This window comes from Stegodyphus dumicola, chromosome 7 (assembly GCF_044657685.1).
Source record: "Stegodyphus dumicola isolate Sdum_Otavi_A_Nest chromosome 7, ASM4465768v1".
In the NCBI taxonomy this organism is placed as follows: Eukaryota; Metazoa; Arthropoda; class Arachnida; order Araneae; family Eresidae; genus Stegodyphus; species Stegodyphus dumicola.
In genome coordinates, this window is record NC_140774.1 from 5,042,933 (window position 1) to 5,067,162 (window position 24,230).

At 31.2% G+C, this 24,230-nt stretch overlaps 1 protein-coding gene across 2 annotated transcripts in view; it reads right to left on the minus strand.

Annotated features, from left to right (window-relative positions):
* Nucleotides 1-1,413: 1,413 nt before the first annotated feature.
* Nucleotides 1,414-24,230, minus strand: part of LOC146996086 (vesicle-associated membrane protein 3-like) — a 39,389-nt gene continuing 16,572 nt past the window's right edge. For both annotated transcript variants that reach the window (XM_085819843.1, XM_085819842.1), the window contains exon 7: nt 1,414-15,574. The gene's annotated coding sequence lies outside the window, so the exon portion shown is untranslated. The remainder of the gene's footprint in view (nt 15,575-24,230) is intronic.

Genomic DNA, 24,230 nt, shown 5'->3' on the forward strand with positions numbered 1-24,230 from the left:
GGGACTAGATAAACCTTTTAAATGAACTATTACTTTCAAAAGCTAAGAATGCATTCCAAATGACAGCAACTAAATACAGAACACTGGTACACATCTTTCAAGCCACTACTTCTAATAAGTAAAAATTTTTACTTTAAATTTTCAAATAAAACCTTTCTAAAAATTCAGAAATACTTTCCTTTTTAATCTAAGTGTATGCATATCATATGTAGGCTTAATAAAAAGGTTTAATGGAAATTTATAATCTTGTAAATATTACTTTGTCAAACTAGATTCATCATAAAACTTCTGCTTCTAATTAATTAATTAAAAGATTTGGAGTTAAACAACTTGGATGCTCTCTTTCCTCAATATGACAAAATTTATTACGGATTTTTATCTCAGATGAAGAAAAATTTCCCCTCGGTATATTGAAATCTTCTGGAGAGTAAATTACCTTAGATGTAACATCTAGTCCATAACAAGAAATGTCTAATAACCTGGGGTGAAATGTAGTAGTACAAAATCTGCAACAATTTTGTTTTTGTTCTTTTCACTTTTAACAGCATCAGCTAAAGATCTTAACAAATTTTATTTACAAGCAGATTTTTATGCAGTCATTGCACAAACTAGAGGATGTTCTTTATACAGATCCAAATGTAATCTGGAACGCAGACTCCCCAAGACATATTGCATATTTACCTCCAACTGCCACAAGACAGACCATTACCAAGACCCACAGACAGACCAAGACCATCCAACTGCCACAAGACAGCAGATTTCAATCTGCAAACCTGCTGCAGGTAACTCACATGCTGAGCCCCCCCCCTCCACAAAAAAAAAACCTACAGAATATATATTTAACTACTGGCTAATAATGTACACAGCAGAATGCACATGCATAACACATGTAATTTTTAAGTGTTAGATTTGATTTTTCCTACATGGCATTTCTTACCATATGCCAGAGATCTGTTCCGCAATTATGTTCTCCTACTTTCATTGCATGTTGTAAACAATTTCCATTGTCACATACTGTTGACCTTTAAGTTCTTTTAAAATAGATAAATCTACCAGCAAGATAAGTTACAACCCAAAAGGATAAGATGCCCTCCCAAATGCAAAAAGTTGCACTATTGAAAAATGTCACACAGCAAAATAAAATCAACTTCAGAAGCATAATCAAACAAGGCTGCAAAATTTTAATCTTCTGATTATAAACAGAAATCCCTGGAATTATTTGTGTAATTCTCTAAAACTCCATTTCTGTTTGTATTAAGAAAGATTTGTTACATGATAATCATTTATTAATTTTAAATACAATTTGTATCACAATTAAACCATAAGCAAACTCAGAAAAATTGAAATATGATGAAATAAATAGTATGAAGATGAATATTAAAAATGGATAATTTTAACCAATTTACAATTAAATACAGACAGAATAAAACATTTTTATTACATTTGAATACAGCAGATCAAAATTAACACGACAAATGCACGATTAGATGTAATAAATTTTATGTGTATAATACATCAGAAAAGCTTTTTTTTTTTTTTCCTTGAATAAAATTATAAAGTTGATGTTATTAAAACCATCAAAAGAAGCAATCAAAATAAGTTTTACTCTATACATAAATATCACAGAAAAAAAATGGAATAAAATATATGCAAAAATATCACATTTTTATGCAATTATTGTGCAGATTTCCTTCCAATTCATGCACTCAGTAATCAGATTCTTATTATTTACAAGCTCGATTCTGACTGAAAGTTTGCTTTCCTCATAAAAGCATTGTTTCAGCCATACTTGTTACCCTTTCTTGCAACTAAAACAAGGCAAATTACAGCTTATTTAATAATTCTACTTGGAATAAATAAGCATAAGATAACTAAGCTGTTAGAAAAAAATTAACAAAATAGTTAAAATTTCAATTACTGTAAGTAAATAAAATTAAAACCTTAAGTACACATAATTAAAACACTAATTTTTCAACTTTACGCTTTAGGAACTTCTCTCATTTAAAAAATGCAAAGGAAAACCACTAAGTGCTTATTGTACGCACAGTAAAATAAAACACCATTGAAATATATACCTAGAAATACATTAAATAAGTACACAAAAAGAAACACTTAACAACATAGATTATTTAATCTATACACCCTATTACACAGGTTAAATTTTTGTACTGAAAACTGGGTATTTTTTTTTTTTTTTTAAACTAGTGAACGCATATATAGAGAACTGTTAGTTACATAAACATGAACTTAAAATATCATGTTATTTTCAGTTTATATATTAATTAGTAATTACCAAAAAACAATGCTTCTTAAAAACTCCTAGTGCCATTAAGTGCATTTTACATACTTCAAGAGCAAATACAGCATAATCCCATTCATATAATATACACAGAACTAAATGGGGGTCATATGATACAGACTTCCTGAAGATCAATTAATGGCTGAATTAAAAAAAAAAAACAATTGCATATACATCATGCAATACAAGACAAATATAATTATTCAACTCTAAACATGTATTTGTAATTTTTGTACCTGCAACAGTAAAATTATTTTATTAGAAAATCAAAATGCATCCTTCACTTTATAAAAATAGTAAAAGAGAACAGAATACTGCAATGGATATTAAATGAAGGATAGCATGGACTTTTTGTAAAGTTTAGCAAACTGTTTTGTAAAAAATGCAGTCAGTATAATGGATAGAGTTGTTCTCAAAAGTGAGCCTTACTTGGAAACAGTATGGATTACATACTTTGAAAAAAAAAAAAAAACACAGAATAACAACAGTAGATTAATAATAAAGCATTATTACTGTTTTGTGTGTTTCACATTATTATTATTATTACTGTTTTGTGCTGATAACAACACTATATTACTCTTGTTTAAATCAAGTTCTGGTTTTTAGACTAAGTCAGGAAAAGTCATGTAACTGTAATTCAAATAAAAGAGATTTCAGATTGTCTTATTACATAATGATACACCAAGCATTAGAATTTTTCATATTAAATAAACAAAAAATAAAGATATACTTTTTGAGGGGGAGAAAGCTCTTCACAAAAATGATTACTGCACAAAAGATTTGCCAGTCATATAAAACTAATCACATCGATTCCGTTACTAATATAAAACAGGGATCGGCAACCTAAAGTGGAATTTTCATTATATTTTTTATCTGAGTACTGCATATTAGTAGGTTTAAATGATTAATTTACAAAAATATATCTTAAAATTTAATATAAATGTTCCTGAAATGTATTAAAAATACATTTGATAACTATCATAAATGTAGAAATATGATAATGAAAGTAAGTACATTTCATTTGCACCACAGATCCCACATTTCCTCTTCAACGTACCATACTTTAAGATCCAGTTCTGCCATCTATTCTGAATGAGCCCATGAAACAAATTTTATATTTCCTAACACTCCTGCATAAATATCTGCTAAATATTTACTTTAACATAATTAGCAAATTACAGATATCATTACTCAATAGCTTTCACTGCTCTTTAACATACTTTTTCTGTAAGGTTTACTTTTTGTTAATTAGCAAGTTTTTCCATGTTCTCCAGATTTTCAACAAAGGAAGAAAGAGAAGAGAGTAAAAAAATTTTACAGGGCCCCTAGGGAGTTCAATGCAGATATACATCTAAGAAGTAAAGGAAAAGTCTGCGCTTTTTGGTCAAAAACAAGCTAAGCAAAATTACTCTTTTTGTTCCCCTGGCTTTAGTCAATTTTCAAGTAACTAAGAAAATTATGAACCCTAATATTCAAATAAAGAAAACCGGTAAAATATAACTTTTGAGATATGCTGTTTTCAAGTGAGAATGGTGTAAAGTAGTGCACATTAAAAAAATGTAAAACATCATATGAAGCAGGAATGAAACTGCACAAAATTCATCAGCAGAAAGGCTCTACAACTAAAATAAGCAAGTTATCTTGAGAAAGATGAGCATGAATAATGCAGGATTTCTTTCTCCAAAATTATAGATAAACTTGCAAGAATAGGATTTGAAATTCCAGAAGAGTATTTCCTAACTATTTTGCAAATATGTAACATATCCAAACAATTTGAAAGTTTCAGAATCGCGATAGAATGCTCGACTTGAATATGCTAAAAGTTAAATTACTAGAAGAATCTAAAATACACTATTTTAAAGTGCAGGAAAATAGTTCAGTGAAGGATGTATTAATTAACAACATAAAAATAAAGTCTAAGAATGAGAACACTTGCTACTACTGCATGGGGGGAAAGCATCAAAATACAGAAAAAAAATTAACAGCAAAAATGCTAATCAAGCATTCATTAAACAATGCTGTTCTCTCAGCAATGTCAATATAACACATAAATAAGGAACATATTACTGGTACTTTGATTCAGAAACAACCATATGTATGTGCAATGACAGAAGTAAATTCACATCAATAACTAAAACCAAAACCGAAATTCAAACACAGAGTAATGACCTCGTAGCAGTCAAAGGGAAAGCTGAAATTTATGTAGGTACCATTCACAATACATAATATGCATGTTACATTACATGTTCCCAGCCAACTCACGTGTTTGTTATCTTTCTTCTTTTGATGGGCTACGATGTTTCCTACTAGATAACCAGTCTTAACCCCACCAAAAAACAGAAATCCTTCAATTCCTATAATTAACGGTTTCTTTTGATTTTTTTTTTTTTTTTTTACTTTTTAATAATGTACATTTACCATAAACAGTCGAACACAAGACATTAAAGAAATTAAATTTACACAAGACATTAAAAATGTATAAACCATGCAAAAGTGGATATCTTACAGGTTGAAGCTAAAAATTATTTTATGAATAGCTTCTCTTTTTAAAAAGAGAATTTATTAATTTATTAATTCAATTCCTTTGTCCCATTCAGAAGATAAAAATTGATTTCTGTTACATAATTCTTTAAGACAGACTTAAATTTTTAAGCAAGAATAAATGATTTTTTAAAGATGATGTCTGACATTACGCTGCAACTCTGTAAATATGTATGCCACAAAACTAACTTTACTTAGCAACTAATTATCTGAACTTGCAAGTACGCTTCGTTTTAAACAATTTGACAATTAAGGAAAAATTTGTGATAAAAAATTGAACCTTTTTAGTGAACTGCAGAAAAAGTTTTACATTTCATGGTAATAAATGAGACTTTTCAAGCTATTTCTGTTAAATTAACTGCAAAAAAAGAAATCATTTGCTATCAAAAAATTTCACTTCTCTATATAGCTTTGCTTTCATTCAATAAAGAAAATATTCGTGTACACAATAAAGCAATAAATGTAAATAAAAAAACAAATTCCACATCAAATGTTTAAGTTTTAACAATCCCTTAAAGATGTTCTGAGCTCTGAGAATTTTTCCACTTGTTTATTATAAAACAATTTTTCAAAATTAGATTGCTAACCCCTGAAATGTAATACTTTTGAACATAATTCAAATCACATAATAGGTATTCTAGTAATATCACAGAAATGGTACTAAATGTAATTTGACACACTAATCTGTATTATTTTTTTTTTACCTTCCATTTAACATACGACCTCAATTTATACATATTTTTTTAATTTACAAAATATAAAAGATCTCCAAAATTTTAATATGTAATATGACCAGTAGTACTGTATTTACATTTACTCCTTCTTTAATATGAACAGCTTATCCCAGAAGAAAAAGACTTAATGATGCATTCATAAACATCTCATAAATGCACCACTTTCTATGTAATTATTTTCAATCCACATTTAAAAAACTTACAAAATATATTACGGTTTTTATAAATACTATGCTAATAATGATATAAAACCTACTATTACAACCAAACAAATTATAACACCAACTGTGGTAACTACCACATTGTACAGTTAAATATTTGTAACGAAATACCTAATAAAGTCTAAGAATGAGAACACTTGCTACTACTGCATGGGAGAAAAGCATCAAAATACAGAAAAAAAATTAATAGCAAAAATGCTAATCAAGCATTCATTAAATCATTCATTAATCACTAAAATTTAAAAATATGCCAAAATAAATAAATACATAAATAACAAAGCTATTTAAACAAAAATAAGTAAAGTTTAAATAAAATGAAAAAAAATCTCAACTAGAAAAGTATTCAGTAAAAATATTCATTATAAAAAATTAATTTATGCACATTCATATACCTTTGAGTACCATTTACTATTGATTTGGAACAATTCCTTCATATATTCCTTAATAAAAGACCTTATTTGTGCATTGCATACTCAAATAAATCTATGTTGACTTACATTTTGATTTAAAAAATAGCAGTTAGATCTACAAACAGCTTTGGACATCAAATTGCTGAATCTAACATAAATACAAATTATAAACTATTAAGATAAAATACAAAAATGAAAATATTTAAACCAAAAAACAGTAAAATGAATATAAAATAAAAATATAAATGTTAATGATTGTCTTATTAATGTTCAGGTAATATAATTTTGAAAGACATGGTAAACAAGGAAAATGTACATAAAACAAGAATCTTATTTAAATTCTGATAGGGGGAAAAAAAAAAAAAAAAAAAAACTTTAAATAAAAAAAAAAAATTGCATTTAAAAAATGCAACAATGAAAGACATACTAGCAATAAATAAAAATCAGCAATTTCTCACTACTTTTTAAGTACAGACTTGCTCATTTTGAAGGAGGGGGAAAAAAAGAACAACACAATTAAAAGTACAAATAATAAATAAAATAAAACTGTAAGAGAAAAACTGAAAAAATTATTATTCAAGGAGGATTGCTACAGAATTATAATATATTATGTTTTATAAGCCACTTCAATGAAACAAAAGATTTCAGAGAAACACACAGGATTGTATTAAACGATTCATTATATTTCAGGTGAAAGGATTTTCAAAAGAACTGCACATATAATCCTAATGGATATTTAAGAAAGAGCCAGAAATTCATAAAGTTTCCCTAACACATTGCAAATGCTCTATATTGATCACAAAATTTACATTCTAATAGCAGCTAGATTCAGTCCATACCTTTTGTAGTATGGTTTTCAAGGTCTCCTGATTTAATACACTGCATTCCTTCTCCTTTTATGGCTAAGGAATGTGTTTCTTCATATACAACTCCCACTGTCAACAACCCTAGATAAGCTCAGATAATGCATAAATGATGACTACTAATACAGGAATACTATAAAATGTATGGACTAAATCTCACTACCATTTAATGCATGTTAAGTGCTCAATAGGCCACACACTGATCATCAGTAGCATGTCAAGAAAACATTGGGAGCTTCCAATTCTTTTCGAGGGGTACCAATTATTATTGCATGCACAATACATTTGAATCTCAAACATTCTGAAATCCAATATATTATTTACAATAGCCCTGTAAGGTAAATCATGATTTGAGACAAAACATAAGAATGTAAATTACAAGGTTCATATATTACATATAAAAATTTGAGGTATATCTTAGTCTTCAAAGCTAGTTGATAAATTCAACATAGAGGACTTTTAAACATTTCAGAACACAGCAGATCCAACACAGAACATTGTTACATTAAGCGACAGTGCAAAACACTAAAATCTGAACCACAAACAATTATACGGCAAAAAAATAACAAAACTACAGAGGATTTTAGTGCTCAGAGTACTCACTAGCTAAATTGAAATATTAATGGCACTATGGCACTTTCATGAGAAATACTATTTCCATACAAGCAATCTTTACTTTCTCAGTGGATATGGAGGTAAATCTTAGAAATGTTTTTAAGAGATATAAGCATACTCCCTTGTTATATCTCCTTCTAATATAAAATTCACAATTTTAAAATAATACTGTATTGGTTGTTCTAATTATTTAATCCTATATAAATGGTAAGGTACCCTTTTTAAATAAGTAAAATTCCTCCAAAAGTGAAATAAGCATTTATAGTTAAAAAACTATTCTAAAAATTGGAAAGATTAGAACTATATTGGCCCGAATATAAGATATTTTTTGTTCATAAAACTATGCAGCCAAACATTTTACTTTTAAAAAGTACATTAAAAATTAAACTTATGATTTATTCCTAAATTTTAAAGATAAAATTGACATACAAGTTTAGTTTCATTTCACAGTACAGCATCAAAATCATTCAACCCATTATTGTGTGGCATCTCATTTGCATAATAATAAATTTTATTTCATTACAAAACATATTACAGTGAGCAAAATATTCAAAGCAGGTGAAACTGCATACATGACAGGTGAAAGGATTTGTAATTTTGTAATGATCTGTTAGTAAAAGTAAATACTTAAAAAAATTAAGAAGACTAAGAAATAATTACAAAGATTTTGAAAATATATTCTATCAGGTTCTTAGATATCTTTCTTGAAAACAATGAAATTTTAAAAGTTATTAACTTTATATTTATTTTATCTATATGAATGTATCTATTTTATCGTGACTTAGACTGAATAATATCAGAAATCTGAAATCATACATTGCTCTCCTATGAAAGGAAAAACTAGGTCTATCAGAAGTCTTTTCTTTCTAATTCAGATAACATCATCAATTTCAGATGGCTTATGATCCTCCTCGCTTTCTTTAAACTGCTAAAAATGAGTTAGTAGATTCAAAACAACAAATAATGCAGCTTAATACCAGTTCTTGATGAAAATGGAAGATATTATTTGCTGTACCATCAAGAAAAGTTCAATTTTTAAACACAGCGAAGATCACAGCTTAATACCAGTTTTTGAAGAAAATCCATGATATTACTGCCGTACATCTAAAAGTGATATATTATTGAATGATGTTAAAATTAAAGCAGAATTCAGACATAACATATACTACTGGCAATATTGAGGTTATTAAAATAGATAATAAATATACTACTTTCTGGGTATGGAAAAATGACAAAATGCTGAAAATAGAAATGCTAAAGGCATGTGGAAAAGAACACAGAAATTTTTTTTAATGGTCCTAATAGGGAGGGAGAAATCTCGGTTCACTTCTGAAATAAAAAATTGGAATTGGAATGTTTCTTCAGCTGACATAATTAAATAAAAATTGGATGTTTCTTCAGCTGACATAATTAATAAAACTTTGATGAAATGCACAATTTAATTGTTCTATAAACGATGGACATAATTATAATATTTTAAATGAAGTTTCAACAGTGGAAAATTTGTTGATTACATTTACTCTCAAAAAGATACAAAAATTGTAAACTATAACATACATATATCTGCTAATGAAATGAGTATCTTGAACCTTTTACACTCAAATGGTGACTCTCACTCGCCATGTGATTTGATACAGCAAATGGAGGGGTGACACTCGGTCACCACTTGGTTTGATCAAACTTGAGGCACAGCAATAACTGTTTATGCTTAGTTTCTTCAAAGCAGGTTCCTATGCTCTTTCTGTATAATCTTATGAAATGTAAAATGATAGCCCTTTAAATGGAGATCAGATTTTCTTATCTGAAATCTCATCTTTTCTTATCAATCACAAAGTCTGTTCTCAGAGAAATGAACCCAGAAAAAGGCATCAAGCGACTTATTATTATAATACTTGCCCCAACGAGCCAGGCATGCATCTTGGGAATTGTTACATGAAATGTCTAATATTTGGGCCAATATATCTCTTATAAAAGTAATGAATGATCCCATTCAAAGATAAGAAAGGGAAAAACTTCAAAGCTTTTATAAGGGCGAGTCAAATGAAAGTGAGCCAACCCCTCCTTAGCAAGAATGGTTCAGTCCATCATCTGCGGCTCATGCGCGTAGCACAGAGACAGCCTTCATTTACGAAAGTGGCGCGGAAGTGTGAGGTTAAAGTTCTTTAAGGCGCTCTTACACTGGGTTGAAGACGGTAGCGTGACATAATGGACGCTCCAAAAGAGGAACGGCGTGGTGTGGTCAGGTTTTCGACAGCTGAAGGTGTTTCCCAACATGAAATTAGTCGCCGTATGACTGCTGTGTACAGTGAACATTGCATCGCATTGGTCACTGTGAAGCATTGGAGCAAACGGTTCAGAGAAGGACGTGAAAGTTGCAAAGACGATCCAAGACTGGACCAAAGCCACCTTGCAATCACCCCGACACAATTGCACAGGTTGATGAGCTGATTAGACAAGAACGGAGAATAAGCATCGATGAACTGGCAGAGCGTGTGAACATCAGTCACGGTTCGGTTCACACCATAATTCATGATCATCTCGGTTATCGGCTTTTGTGTGCTCAATGGATGCCCAAGATTTTGAACGACCGCCAGAAGACGGAGAGGTTCGGCGCTGCTTTGACTCATCTCATCCGGTATCACAATGAGGGTGACGACTTCTTGTCTGCAATTGTGACCGGAGACGAATCATGGTGACACCACTACGAACCTGAAACACGCCGGCAAAGCTTACAGTGGAAACATTTGAATTCACCACCCTCGAAGAAAGCAAAGGCTGTCATTTCCTCGGGAAAGGTGCTATTGACTTTTTTTTTCGATCGTCAGGGGCCATTACTGATTGAATTTGCTAAACGTGGAGAGACTATCAATAGTTCGCGATATTGTGCAACGCTGGATCGGCTGCGTGTCGCAATCAAGAACAAACGACCTGGAAGATTGACGAATGGTGTGATCTTGCTACACGACAATGCTCGTCCATACGTCGCTGATGTGGTTAAGACACAACTGGCAAAGTTCAAGTGGGACACGCTGCAACATCCTCCATACAGCCCATATTTGTCGCCATGCGACTTTCACATTTTCGGGAAACTGAAAAAACATCTCAAGGGTACCAGATTCGTGTCGGACGCCGCTGTGAAGGAGTCGGTTACAGACTTTTTGAATCGACAGCCCAAGGAGTTTTATGAGACGGGGATCACGCGGCTCATTTGTCAATGGGATAAATGTCTCAATGTTCATGGAGACTACCTTTAAATAAAGTACTCTGTTTGTCATATATTTGCATTGGCTCACTTTCATTTGACTCGCCCTTATATATTATAAAGCTCTTAACAATAGATTTTCAGTTTGAGGCTAAAAATTTTCTCGGCAAAAAACAATAATTACAAAATACGTTTTTGACATACAAAATACAACAATAATTAACTACTTATATAACTATTAATTTCTGATCTTATTAAATAAGATATTTTAATGGTGGTTTAATATGATGTTTAAAAAATAAAAGGCAAAATAAACCAAAGCTGTCACAAATTTCAAACTTGCTCCTTGAAAACAAACTGATCATTAATAATAATAACCTATATTTTAATTTATGTCACAAATTTTCCTTGTTCTTTCTTAAATACTTAGTATTTAATAAAGAATAAGGGGAAATTGTTATAAATAGTTAGTATATAAAAAGTTTTATGTTTAAGTTAAATTAAAAGGCAGAAGAAACTACTAGGAATAGATATAACATTAACAAAGTGAAAATTTTAAATGCTATTTTAACTCTTGAAAAGGAAAAAATTTATATTTTCCTTCTATTTTCTATAACAGTTAATTTGAAATATATTTTATTAAAAGTGGTAAGATAATTTATTTATCTAATTACAAAAATTTTCTGTTTTTCCATCAATTTTTACAATAGATAATTATTTATTATAGATTTCTGAAAATACTTTATAAAATACAAAAATATAATTCATTGGTATTTATCTGATACAATGAGTTTGGCCTCAATTTTTTTAAGAAATAAAAACAGCTTTTCATAAAAAAGATGAGATATTTAAATTCATTAAAAATGTTATCATTTCAGTAATAAAATAGTGCGAATTTTGCCATATTAGTAATCAAACAGTACTAATTTAATATTTCAATAATAAAATAGAATTTACTTCAAGCAAAGGTAGTAATTAATTCTCATATTTAAATTTTTGGAAATACATAGAAATGTTAGATATACGAATACTTAAGATGATAATGTTATTTATTTTAATGAGATCATAAAGATGCACTGAAAATGTAATAGTAAAATGTACATTCACTGAGATTTTACAAAAAGAGATATTTTTCCAAAATATTTCCTTACTGAAAATAGCTTTAAACTACTTTTAACATTTTAAAAAATTTGAGATTTTTAGTATAAACTGTCAGATATGCAGTACAAATTACTTCATATAAATTTTTTATAATGGCATCATAATATAATATATTTTTAGAATTTATAAACGATTTTAATGTTTCATAAATATTTGTAAATTCATAAAACTTTTTAAAAAATTTCTCAAATTATTCTCATCTTTACTTTTAAGCATGAAGATAACATACTTTTACATTTGAGACTTCTTATATATCAAGCTCAAAGAATAGGCACAAAGAGTATATATTTATTTAATGTTCAGATACTTAGAGAGATTAGACACAACAATAAATTTAAATGATGCATGGATCAAATGCAAATTTTCAAGCAAAATAATATGATGACAGAACTCCAACATTTCAAAATACTACTTCTAAAGAATATGATGTAAACTAATGTAGCACAAAGTTGTAAAATTCTTGTGTTACACTTTTGTTTTCCAATTTTTTGGCATACAAAATACAACGGCATATAATATTCACACTGCAATTCACATAAACATTACCTTTTTTTATATTTATATTATAAATAAGATGCATTTCAATAACTCCTGAAGTTTTAATACAAAGTATTTTATTTGTATATTTGACAGTTCCTTCAATTTAACACTTTGTCACTGACCTTACCACACGCTCTGCACTTTCTAAATTGTTATTTGCTTGCATGAAAATTCCTTCTTTTTTTAATCCAATACTTATTCACGAATTATAAACTTGGTTTCTTTTTTTTAAAAAGCCCATTTAAAATATATATATATATACATACGTACTTATCACAGCCATTTTCTTACATTTCTTATCAACATGCTTCATCTGCTATAGATGGCAATTACTAAACACTTTCTAATTATTTCAAAAATTGTTCATATAGTTGCTCAGTTGGTAAAAGTAATCAAAATAATGTATTTTGCAGAGAAGTCCTGTTACTAACTGTATAGTTTTAAACACCAGCATTAAAGTATGAAAGTTTATTTAATATTATTTTTGAATACTTGAAGAAATGATTTCAGATGAAATATTTTCAGGTATTTTCAAGTAACAGACTTATTCATATACAGCCAATACTAATGAAGGTATAAAAATACTCACTAGAAGGAACTCATTTATTTCCTAATGTATACATGATCAGGCCTATTTCTAAGGAATGAAAATAAAAATGTTTTTAAGTTGATAACTATCTCAAAGATCTCAGGGCCAAGATACTAGAAATTAAATTATCAAATAAAGAAACAAATAAGGCTATATTAGTGAGATAATTGATAGAAATGTTGGTATTTAAATATTATCCCAATGACCATAAAACTGTCACCAACCTTCAAGACTTTAAGCAAATTATGGATAGGTGTATAACAACTCACTCATAATGACTGCGGTTTTATTTGATGTAAATCTGGACTGATTTTCAATAAGCCACATTTTGTTTTTATGAACAAGTTTATAAATTAACTGTTAGTCCAGTATTTTTTCCATACAGTTTGAAAAATGATTAAAAACTGTGGCCTGCCTTTGACAGAACAGCAAGCATTGGATTAATTTCAAAGTTACGGAACCCTACCATAAAAAAGTGTGCATTAATGGATATGATATGGCCAACAGAATATAGCTAACAAAATATTAATATATTAACAGTTACCTATACGAAGTTTGCATTAATAGTGTTATACGCTGAGAAACAAAATAATAGAAATCAACAAAAGCCCTTTTTCAAAGCACAAAAATGAAGTGGGTTAAATACTGATAGCGTATTAAATAAAGAGAGTCCATTCCTACAGAATTCCACAGGAGCAATTGGCAACATAAATACAAAATATCACAAATCTCCACGAACTTTCTGGCAGGATCTCCACCAACTTTTATGATTTGATGGCAGCCAACTTTAATGGCCAACAGGATAATTCATTAAGCACCAAAATGACATTCCCCATTATACGATATAATAAGTACAATTCCCAAAATATTGGTAATTTCTCAAATTCAAGAAATATTTGAAAAGATGTATGTGCTTTGTAAGACATGAAATTTTCTAGTCTTCTCATAAATACCGTAACTATTTTCTTATATAAAAGTTATTAGAAATTCATTTTTCACCTAGCATTAACCCCTTAATGCAGGGATTCCCAGCACTATGCCTGTGGGCACTAGGGCACCCGCCGATCGTTTCAAAAAAATGTTTTAGTTTTCAATAAAATTCTAAGTAAAAGTTTTCTCATTTTTAATGAAATAGAAATTGCATCCAACACAGATACCAGCACAAAGCGAAATGCGGCTAATCTCCTTTTCTATGTGCATGTATTATTAAATCTATCCAACTACAAATTCACCTTGAAAAAGGAAATGATGCCCGCCGTCCAACAGATATTCTAGAATGTGAAGGTTGGGGACCGCTACCTTAATGCATCAAGAAAAGTTCAAGAAAGTCCTTTTTCTGCCATTTTTTTTTATTTTATTTATTATTATTATTATTATTATTTTATTTTCACTCAACTTCTTTTACCCTATTTTAACACAAAACTGTAGTGAATATATTCTGCTGCATTCATATCTGGGGGGGGAGGGGAATCCTGTACGTATTTATTTGGGTGTGTAGAAATAATTTAGTTTGGTGTATCCAAATCAATTTGGTTAAGTGCATTAAGAGGTTAAAAAATAAAACATTTCAGAAAACATAATAAATATCTATATTCATTTCTCTGAGGATTAATCACAACAGGCAAAGTGTTAATACTGAAAAAATATTGTGCTAGCCAGAATATAAGAAAATGTATCTTTTCTTAAAATAGATACAGAACACACCTGCACACTATCTAATGATTAAAAAAATTATGTTAAGACATTTTATCACTCCTTCATTAAACTTTTAAATCAAAAGTAAACATTTCATTTTGGCTTCAAATATGATAGTTAAAAGAATTAAATGTTTTTCTGATGCCAACTCCTAAACATATAAAGTTCATACAGGTTTAGGAAGTCTCATTGACACGCTTCAAAAACCCCTTTCTTTTCCTTGTAAAAACACCTTAAAACAGTTTATATGTAAAAAAAAAAAAAAAAAAAAAATATTGTAAAGTTGTCTCACAAGCTGTCTTATATTCAGGCTAAAATGACACATCAATAGGGAAATGCTTTATTTCTTCACCTCTACTACAATCACATGTACACTAGGAATATCACTGGACCAAAAACACTGCAAAGAGGACTGAATTACACCCCTTTTTTTACATGTTGCATTTTCCATATTAAACACAAATACATGGGTACCATTCTATTTACATTTTTTGCCAAGAAATGGAAGAACATATTTCACAATACCAGTTTTTGTGTTGGCACTGAAGATCTGATGATCCGCAGTATTCAGAAAAAAACTGCTTATGTTAAACACCAACTTCAAGTAGATGCCAAAGATTTGAGCATATGTGCAAGCATTGTGAAGAATTAAGGGTGGGTTACAATGTCTTGGATCTAACTACTGTACTTTAAATAAAAGTAAGCTGGAAAAAAGAATATCAAATTAATTAAATGCAATAACTTTGATATACTTCAATATTTCACAAACTCTTGTTTTGATTAGGTCAGATTTATTACAGTCTGGCTTAAAATTTCAAAAACTAGATTTTAATTGAGCAAAATAAAAATTAATTCTAAAAGAATTACACATAAAATTAATTTTTAATACATAAATAATGAATTTTATTTTCCTTTATACAGGTCAGCCTCTTTCTGCATGGTTTATATTATGCAGCTTTAAAAATATGCAATGCATGTTTTTTAACTTTTTTCTAAGATTCTTCATACCATATTTATGTACTTAGGTTCAGGTTATTTGTTCTTAAGCTCTGACAGTATCACTAGAGGAAATGAAATCACTAATAATACAGTGGCTGTATGAAAATTAAGGGCTGACTACTATCAGAATTTATTAGAATGGTGGAAACATTGTTAGAGATTATTAGGGATATTTATCCCAATACTGAATGTACCCTTACAATTCATAGTACTATAAGCAATGCAAGTCATTGTTGTAAACAAATGTATGAAACAAAATGATCAAGGGGAGAAAAGTGTCCAGAATCAATATTGGAACTTTAGAAAATAAAAAAATGAATTAAAAAAAGGGGATTTTTTTAATAGTTTCTAATACCATTTGAATTTCATTTATTGAAAAACAGGTAGACATTCTTTTGGGTGTGTGATATCTGGCGACTGTTTGGCGATCAACAGAGCATGCTTGGCGCAGGTAGCTCTTCTTCGAGAAGGGTTAATGTTTTTATTAGGAGTTGCATGTTAGCCTCAGAAGAGGAAGGTAGTAGATTGTACTATGCGGTAGGAGCGACGTACTGCTCTGAGTAACTATTATATTATGCTTTGAATTATATATTTAATAAATGTTTGTTTCGTCTTGCTAAATGGTGCCTTATTAAACCATGAAGTCATCACAACACGCTCTCTTACGAGAAAACCAGAGAGGTTAGAAGCTTAGAGCGTTGAAAACGGAAGAGGCGTAAAGTTAAGCCTAACTAACGAAAGAAGTGTTCATTTGCAAAAGAGAGTAAAAACGTGAGAATTATTTAATCGAGAGTTTGAAAGGCTTGATTCTAAAGGAAAATAGAAGAAAATGTTCAAAAACGCAAAGAAAGAGGATTTAGTAACAGTTCTATTGGAAATTGGCGAAGAAGCATCCCCAGATTTGAAGCTGGTAGAACTGAAACACAAACTCCAGAATAGCAAGGAATACATCGAAGATGCTGATTTCGTGAAAGAAATTCTGATTACTACAGAGGAGAATAGAAAAAGAAAAGAAGAAATGGAAAGAATGCAAATGGAAGAAGAAAGAATAAGAACAGAAAGAGAACACGAAATAGAACTAGCGAAGATTCGAGCAACTCAAAATGAAGGAAGTAGAAGTCCAACACCTTTAATCCAAAACACAGAACGAGAAACCGAAATTTCCCTGGACAAGCTGATTAAAGGAGTAGAAACACTGACTATACCAGTACCGAAGAGAGCAGAAGAATGGAATATATTTTTCGATTCTATCGAAAGAGCATTTAAGCACAAGAAGGTTCCTGAAGAATACAAATCAGAAATATTATTGAAATTAATTGGAGAAAAAGCTTCAAATGTTCTTGTTTATATAAAGGACGAAGATCTGCAAAATTATGAAAAAGTGAAAACTCTTGTTCTGAAGGAATATCAACCTACTCCTCAAACCTGTTCAGAAAAACTAAACGTTATTCCGGCGAAACGCATATCCAGTTCGCTTCAAGACTAACAGCTACATGGGACTATTACTGCAAGTCAAGAGAAGTAAAGGATTTCGAAACACTCAAGGAGTTAATTATTTCCGATAAATTATTCCAAGCATTAGATGAAGAAACAGCTGCACACGTCGCAATACGCCAAGGAAATAAATGGCTGAAGCCTCAAGAATTAGCTACAGAATGTGATATTTATTTCACAGCCAAAGAAAAATCTTTCGACGAAGTTCGAAATGGAATTAAGCGATCACCGAGATTCCTGGATACAACATGTGCACACGAGAAATATATTCCACCACCCATGAGAAAAGAATATCCAAAACACGAAAGATTTCACGCGAGAAGAAAAGAATGTTATATTTGTGGAAATTATCAACACATCGCGAGAGATTGTCCAGACAAAAGAAGAAAGAACGAAACTGCAGTAAATAAGAAGGGAAAGGATGATTCCAAAACTCAAAAAAATTCAAACACAACATCAAAAGAAGAAGCCATCGTAGCTAAAGTAGACTCATCCCATCTACGATCTGAATTCGCAGAACGCATCACGCATCGTTCAACCACTGCAAAAAGTAGATATTTTTATTAACTCTGAGAAAATCGAAGCTATCGTAGACTCTGGAACGCAGATAACGATCGTACATTCATCGCTCATTCCAAATTTAGAGGAGAGAGAAGGAGGTAAAATATTGCTAACACCTGCTTTCGGACAACCAATTGAAGCAAAAGTTTGCCGTGTCCCTATTTACCATAAAGATCATGGAAGCAATATATTTAATTTTGTGGATACATTAATTGCAGTGACTGATAAGCTAAATGTGCCTTGCCTAATAACTCCAGAAATATACGAACTGTTGATTAATCCTGCGGCAGAAGAACCAAACGCAGAAAGAAATAATTACGGAAGCGAAAACTTACAAACTTTATTCGCCAATGCACAGTCAAACGACAGCGTCGATTTCCCCCCCCCCCCCCCCCCGCTAATGCTTATGGAGGAGAAAAACGAAGAGGAGGAAGTCAAGAAGGCGAGTGTTTATGTAAACACAGACTTATCGTCTGCTGAACGCCTACGCGAAGAGCAAGTTAACTGTCCCTCGCTGAGAGAAGCATGGAAGCTAGCAATAGAAAAAAAAGGAAATTATTTATTTATTGATCATCTTTTACATCACCAAGAAAAAATATTAGGACAGAATGTTTTTCTGTTAGTGCTTCCACTTAGTAGAAGAGCGCAAGTGTTGGAATTAGCACATAGTTCCATTTTCGGTGCACATCTTGGGATAAGAAAAACAAAGGAGCGAATACGATATTCATTTTATTGGCCTGGATTAGCACAAGATGTTGAAACCTTTTGTAAAACATGCAAAGATTGTCAGTTGAAAAGTCCAGAAAAGCGATCTGACAAGATTCCCATCACACCAGTTAGAAGGCCAGGATTACCTTTCGAAACAGTTAACATCGACATTATTGGACCTATTGAACCTCCCTCTACTAGGAAACATAAATATGTGTTATGTCTGGTAGATCAACATTCCCGATGGCCAGAAGCCATTCCACTGAGAAGCTTGACAGCAAAAGCCACTTGCGACGCGCTTTTGGAGATTTTCATGAGAACAGGAATCCCTAATACAATAGCTAGTGACAACGGAAGTAACTTCGTTTCAAAATTAACTAAAGAATTCCAGAAAAGACTAGGTTCTCACCCTAGGTTCTCTACACCTGCTTACAGTGCTTCAAATGGATTAGTAGAAAGATGGAACAAGTCCTTCAAGCAAATGTTACATCATGTCATCAGGACTGATCCTTCGAATTGGGATAAGCACATCCCATACCTGCTCTTTGCATACAGAGAAGTACCAAACTGCACCACGGGTGTCTCACCATTTCAGCTGATGTATGGAAGACAACCAAGAGGTCCTTTAGCAGTACTGAAGTCTTCATGGTCAGGAGAAATACCTATACCACCTAATCTAAGTGAATCGACAGTGGATTACTTACAACTTTTAAAAATAAGGTTAGAACAAGCAGCCGAACAAGCCAATTTAATTGCAAGTGATAAACAACAAAAATATGCTGAGTACTTTAATCGGAGATCAATACCAAAAAATTTCAAAATCGGAGAACAAGTTTATTTACTCATACCAGATTCAAATAACAAACTCTATGCACGATGGACTGGTCCAGGAGAAATCGTGAATCATTGCCCACCTCATTCCTATAAAGTAAAACTACCTGATGGAAAGATCAAACATGTTCATGCAAATAAAATTAGAAAATTCCAAGCTAGTGTCAATGCAGTTGGAGTGATATTTGAAAATGAAGAAGAATTTGGAGAAATTATAACTTTACCAGGAAAAGATCTCTCGACCCCCCTGGAAGATTTTAAAATAGATGCAAATCTGAATTTAGAAAATTTGAATCCGCAGCAGAGAAGAAAATTGATAGCTCTTATCAACAAACACCGAGCACTATTCACCGGAAAGCTGAAAATAGCTAAAGTTGAAGCTCATAAAATTAGATTAATACCCAATATGGAGAGGAAGAAACCTTACATTTATAGGATTCCTGAAGCATTGAAACCCAAGGTCGATGAAGAAGTAGAAGAATTATTGAAATTGGGACTAATAGAAGAAAGTAATGCAGAAATAGCTCATCCAGTAGTTTGTGTAAGCAAAAAAAATGGAGATATCAGATTGTGCTTAGATTATCGAGCTTTGAATGCAGTGACGAAGCCAGATGACTTTCCTATGCAAAATGCCATTGATGTAATGTACAGTATAGGAAGAGCCAACGTCATAACAACTTTAGATTTGCTGAAAGGATATTGGGCAATTCCCATGGAGGAACAAAGTAAAGAGTACACATCGTTCAAAACTCATTGAGGTCAATATCAGTTTAAAGTGCTACCCTTTGGATTAAGGAACGCAGCAGCAACTTTTCAGAGAGTAATGAATAACGCGCTGAAAGAATTTCAACAATTTTCAAGAGCCTATATTGATGACATAGCTATATTTTCGACGGATTTCGACACTCATCTCCGACATCTGGATAAAGTTTTTACCAAACTAGAGTCACTTGGATTTACTATCAATTCGAAGAAATGTTCGTTTGTAAAACCTCAAATTAAATATTTAGGACACATCATTGGATCAGGAAAACATCAACCAAATCCCGAGAAAATAGAGGCAATCAAGAAGCTGGAAACGCCGAAAACGAAAAGAGATCTTAAAAGTCTGTTAGGACTATGTAATTATTATCGCGATTATATCCCAGCGTATGCAGAGATTGCCTACCCACTCACAGAACTCACGAAAAATAAACAACCGGAAATACTCGAATGGAAAGAAATTCATGAGTCAACATTTCAACAACTGAAGGAACGATTAGCGATGTCAACGGAGCTGATCACCCCAACACTGCAGGATCCGTTTGTCATTCATTCTGATGCATCCCAAATCGGAATAGGTGCATGTTTGTCACAGCAAAGGGGAGAGAAGCAATTTCCCATCTGCTACGCGAGCAAGAAATTATCGAAACCTCAACAGAGCTGGCCGACTATAGAGCGAGAAGCTTATGCTATAGTATGGGCATTGAAGAAGTTTGAACCTTGGATATTCGGTTCATCGGTGAAAATTGTGACTGATCATAATCCTCTAGCCTTTATAGTGAGAAATGCTCCGCAATCGTCCAAATTACAACGATGGGCCATAGCTTTGCAGAAATATAATCTCGAAATAGAACATTGCCCTGGAAAAAAAACTGTCAAACGCGGATGCATTATCCAGACTTCCCACTTGTGAACTTTGAACATTAATTTACTGTTCATCTTCACGAACATTTTGTATAGTTAATAATTAGACAGTTTTCTTTGCTTTTCATAATCATTTTACAATTTTGTGCAAATAAGATGTTTATGTAATTTGAAATAGATAGAGAAATTATTGGATAACAAATATTCGAGGTAAGTGGTAAATTTAGATATTTGTCTCCCAAGGATTTAAATCATGCTGCAGCATCATTAATTAAAAGGAATGCTAAGAATATAATTTTATATATATATAAGAAACTTAATAATTTTACTGTCATCATTGGAATAATACTAGGGTATATTTTAACATGTTTATAAAAGAAAATATCAACTTGGTTTCTTTGAATTAAGAATTGATAAATTGTTACAATAATAATAAGGTTCGGAACAAGTGAAGTTAAAAATGATTTATCTATGTTTATATATAAAAATGTGTTATCTATGTTTATGTAGTAAATTGAGGTATGTCTATAGTAATTGAGATTTGAAAATTAGGAGAGAATGTATAAAAGTATATGTAGTTTTTTTTTTCTTTTTCACGTTGATCGCAAACAGTTGCTAGATTTTAGTTTCCAGATTGCTGATTGATTTGTAAATAATATCAACAACAATCTTACGACGGGGGTGTGATATCTGGCGACTGTTTCGCGATCAACAGAGCATGCTTGGCGCAGGTAGCTCTTCTTCGAGAAGGGTTAATGTTTTTATTAGGAGTTGCATGTTAGCCTCAGAAGAGGAAGGTAGTAGATTGTACTATGCGGTAGGAGCGATGTACTGCTCTGAGTAACTATTATATTATGCTTTGAATTATATATTTAATAAATGTTTGTTTCGTCTTGCTAAATGGTGCCTTATTAAACCATGAAGTCATCACAGGGTGAACTAATTATCAATTTTGATATGTATTTATATCTTGAACTAGTTCAATTCCAAACAATGGAGAATACTGCCAAAACTGATTACCCAGCCTATATAAGGTATTGAGGTACTTAAACATATTAATGTACACAGCAAATATTAAATCTTAAAGTTTTTTAATGCATATGCTACTGTTGATAAACCAGTAACCATTACTATTTTTCAATATACAAAAATTAAAATAAAGCAAAACTAAATCAAAATTTTGGCACTTACAGATTTCATTGGGTCATATTTTCTTGGTGATAATTTTTTTTGGGGGGGGGGGCAAGGAACAAGGGAGCAATGTAACATCTCCAGTGACATCTGGTAACTCTCATTCATTAACTTTTGGTTTCTATCTCCGTTTTTTCCCCTTAGTGGGAAGGGATGCTGTAGTACAGGACCAGCACTGCATGGGTAAGATTATTTAAATACGGCAAGCACATAAAAGCTATCTGACAAAGCAAAATAATGCCTTTTGGAGGACTTTCTTAGGAAAATTAATTCATATTCACATTACACATGCAGGAAATCACAAAAACAAGCCATCCCATTCACCTGGGTTTCATACCTTATGAACTTTAATACCTTACGAACAATACTGTACACAAAAAGGAATGTCCTTCATTATTACGCGAAATTCACACTACTGTAAAATAAAAATTTAAAAAACAATTATAAAACTATAAAATAGCTTTATAATATTTTTCCAGTAGCAGTACTACTACTAGTGTGATGCTTTTAAAAATAAGTTTTAATCCAGAAGGGCTATTAACTTCGTTTTGCCATTTTGTAGTGTTTCACTTTTCAAATCGTTGCCACTAAATATCATCGCACTGTATTATATTTAAAGAAATTAAATAATGAGAAATCTGCATAAATGTATGAATGTTTCTCGCACTGTGATAAAACAACGGTACCTAGAGCCATGAAATTCTGAATAACGTAATCCTCCATCCTAATATAGGCATCTTGGAGGCCAAAATTTGGAACTGGAAATTTGTTTTATTATCTATTTCATATTTTGTAAAGCATTTATGAGTGTTTGATTAAGAAACCTGAATGATTTCAAAGCGAGCAATGGCAACATTGTACGGAAAAAAAAAAAGAGGAAAAAAACATTTTCATCTCTAGCGCGGAATGTATCGGTATGTATCTATGTATCGGAAATTCTAAAGATACGCTCCTTTTAAATTATATGATTTTGCTGTTGAAATAAATTTTATGGTTTAAATGCGAAGAACATGATATTTAATAAATAAAGGTAACACGCAAAAAATTAAAAAAACCGGCCTTTTGGGAGTAATATAAAATCTGAAAGCTTTCAGTTTTTTTTTGTTTGTTTGTTTTTGTTTTTGTTTTTGTTTTTTTTGTGTGTGTGTGTGTATGTAATTTTATTACGCTTTAAAATTGGTTTCTAAGGGAGGACTTTCTGAGGGAGACTGGCTTGTATACACATTACATATGGGGAAAGCCATGAAAATGCCGATGCGGGCAGCTGGTTCGTGGGATTCGAACCTCGGACCAAACTACCTGCGTTCAGGGACTCTACCGCTCGGCCACTGGTGGGCTTATTAGCAGAATTATACTGTATTATTATTGTATTATGCTATAAAGCAACAATGCTATAAAGACTGAGACATACCTTTAGAATTTCCGATGCATAGTTTCACGCGCTAGAGACGAAAAGGTTTTTTTTCCTCTTTTTTGTTCATGGAATAGTACTTTTGTAATCCATTAGTATTAAAAAATCATTGTTTCTTTGCAAACTTAAAAAAAAAAAGATACTGTTAATAGCAGAGTTCTCATTTTTATATTGTAAAAGAGATATTGATTATTATTAGTTTTCTATTTAATGTGTCGAAACGCTGGTTTGACAAGGACTTCAACTGCAGAAAAATATTTAAAGAAACAGTGCGAATCTGGAAAAAAATCACCTTCAGTATATTTAAAAAACACTGAAAAATTTATAAAATAATCTGAATTAATATAAAAGATTTTCTTATATGAAATTATCTAAGTGCATTTAGTTACAATATTATTAACGCGAATATCGTTTTGTGTAAAGGTAAAGAAAATATTTTTTCACGCTAAATTAATTAATGGATTATTTATTTTGAGCAAAAAAAAAAAACACGAAAATCCAAGTTTAAATTATCGCGAAAAGTCAAAGAACAATTCATC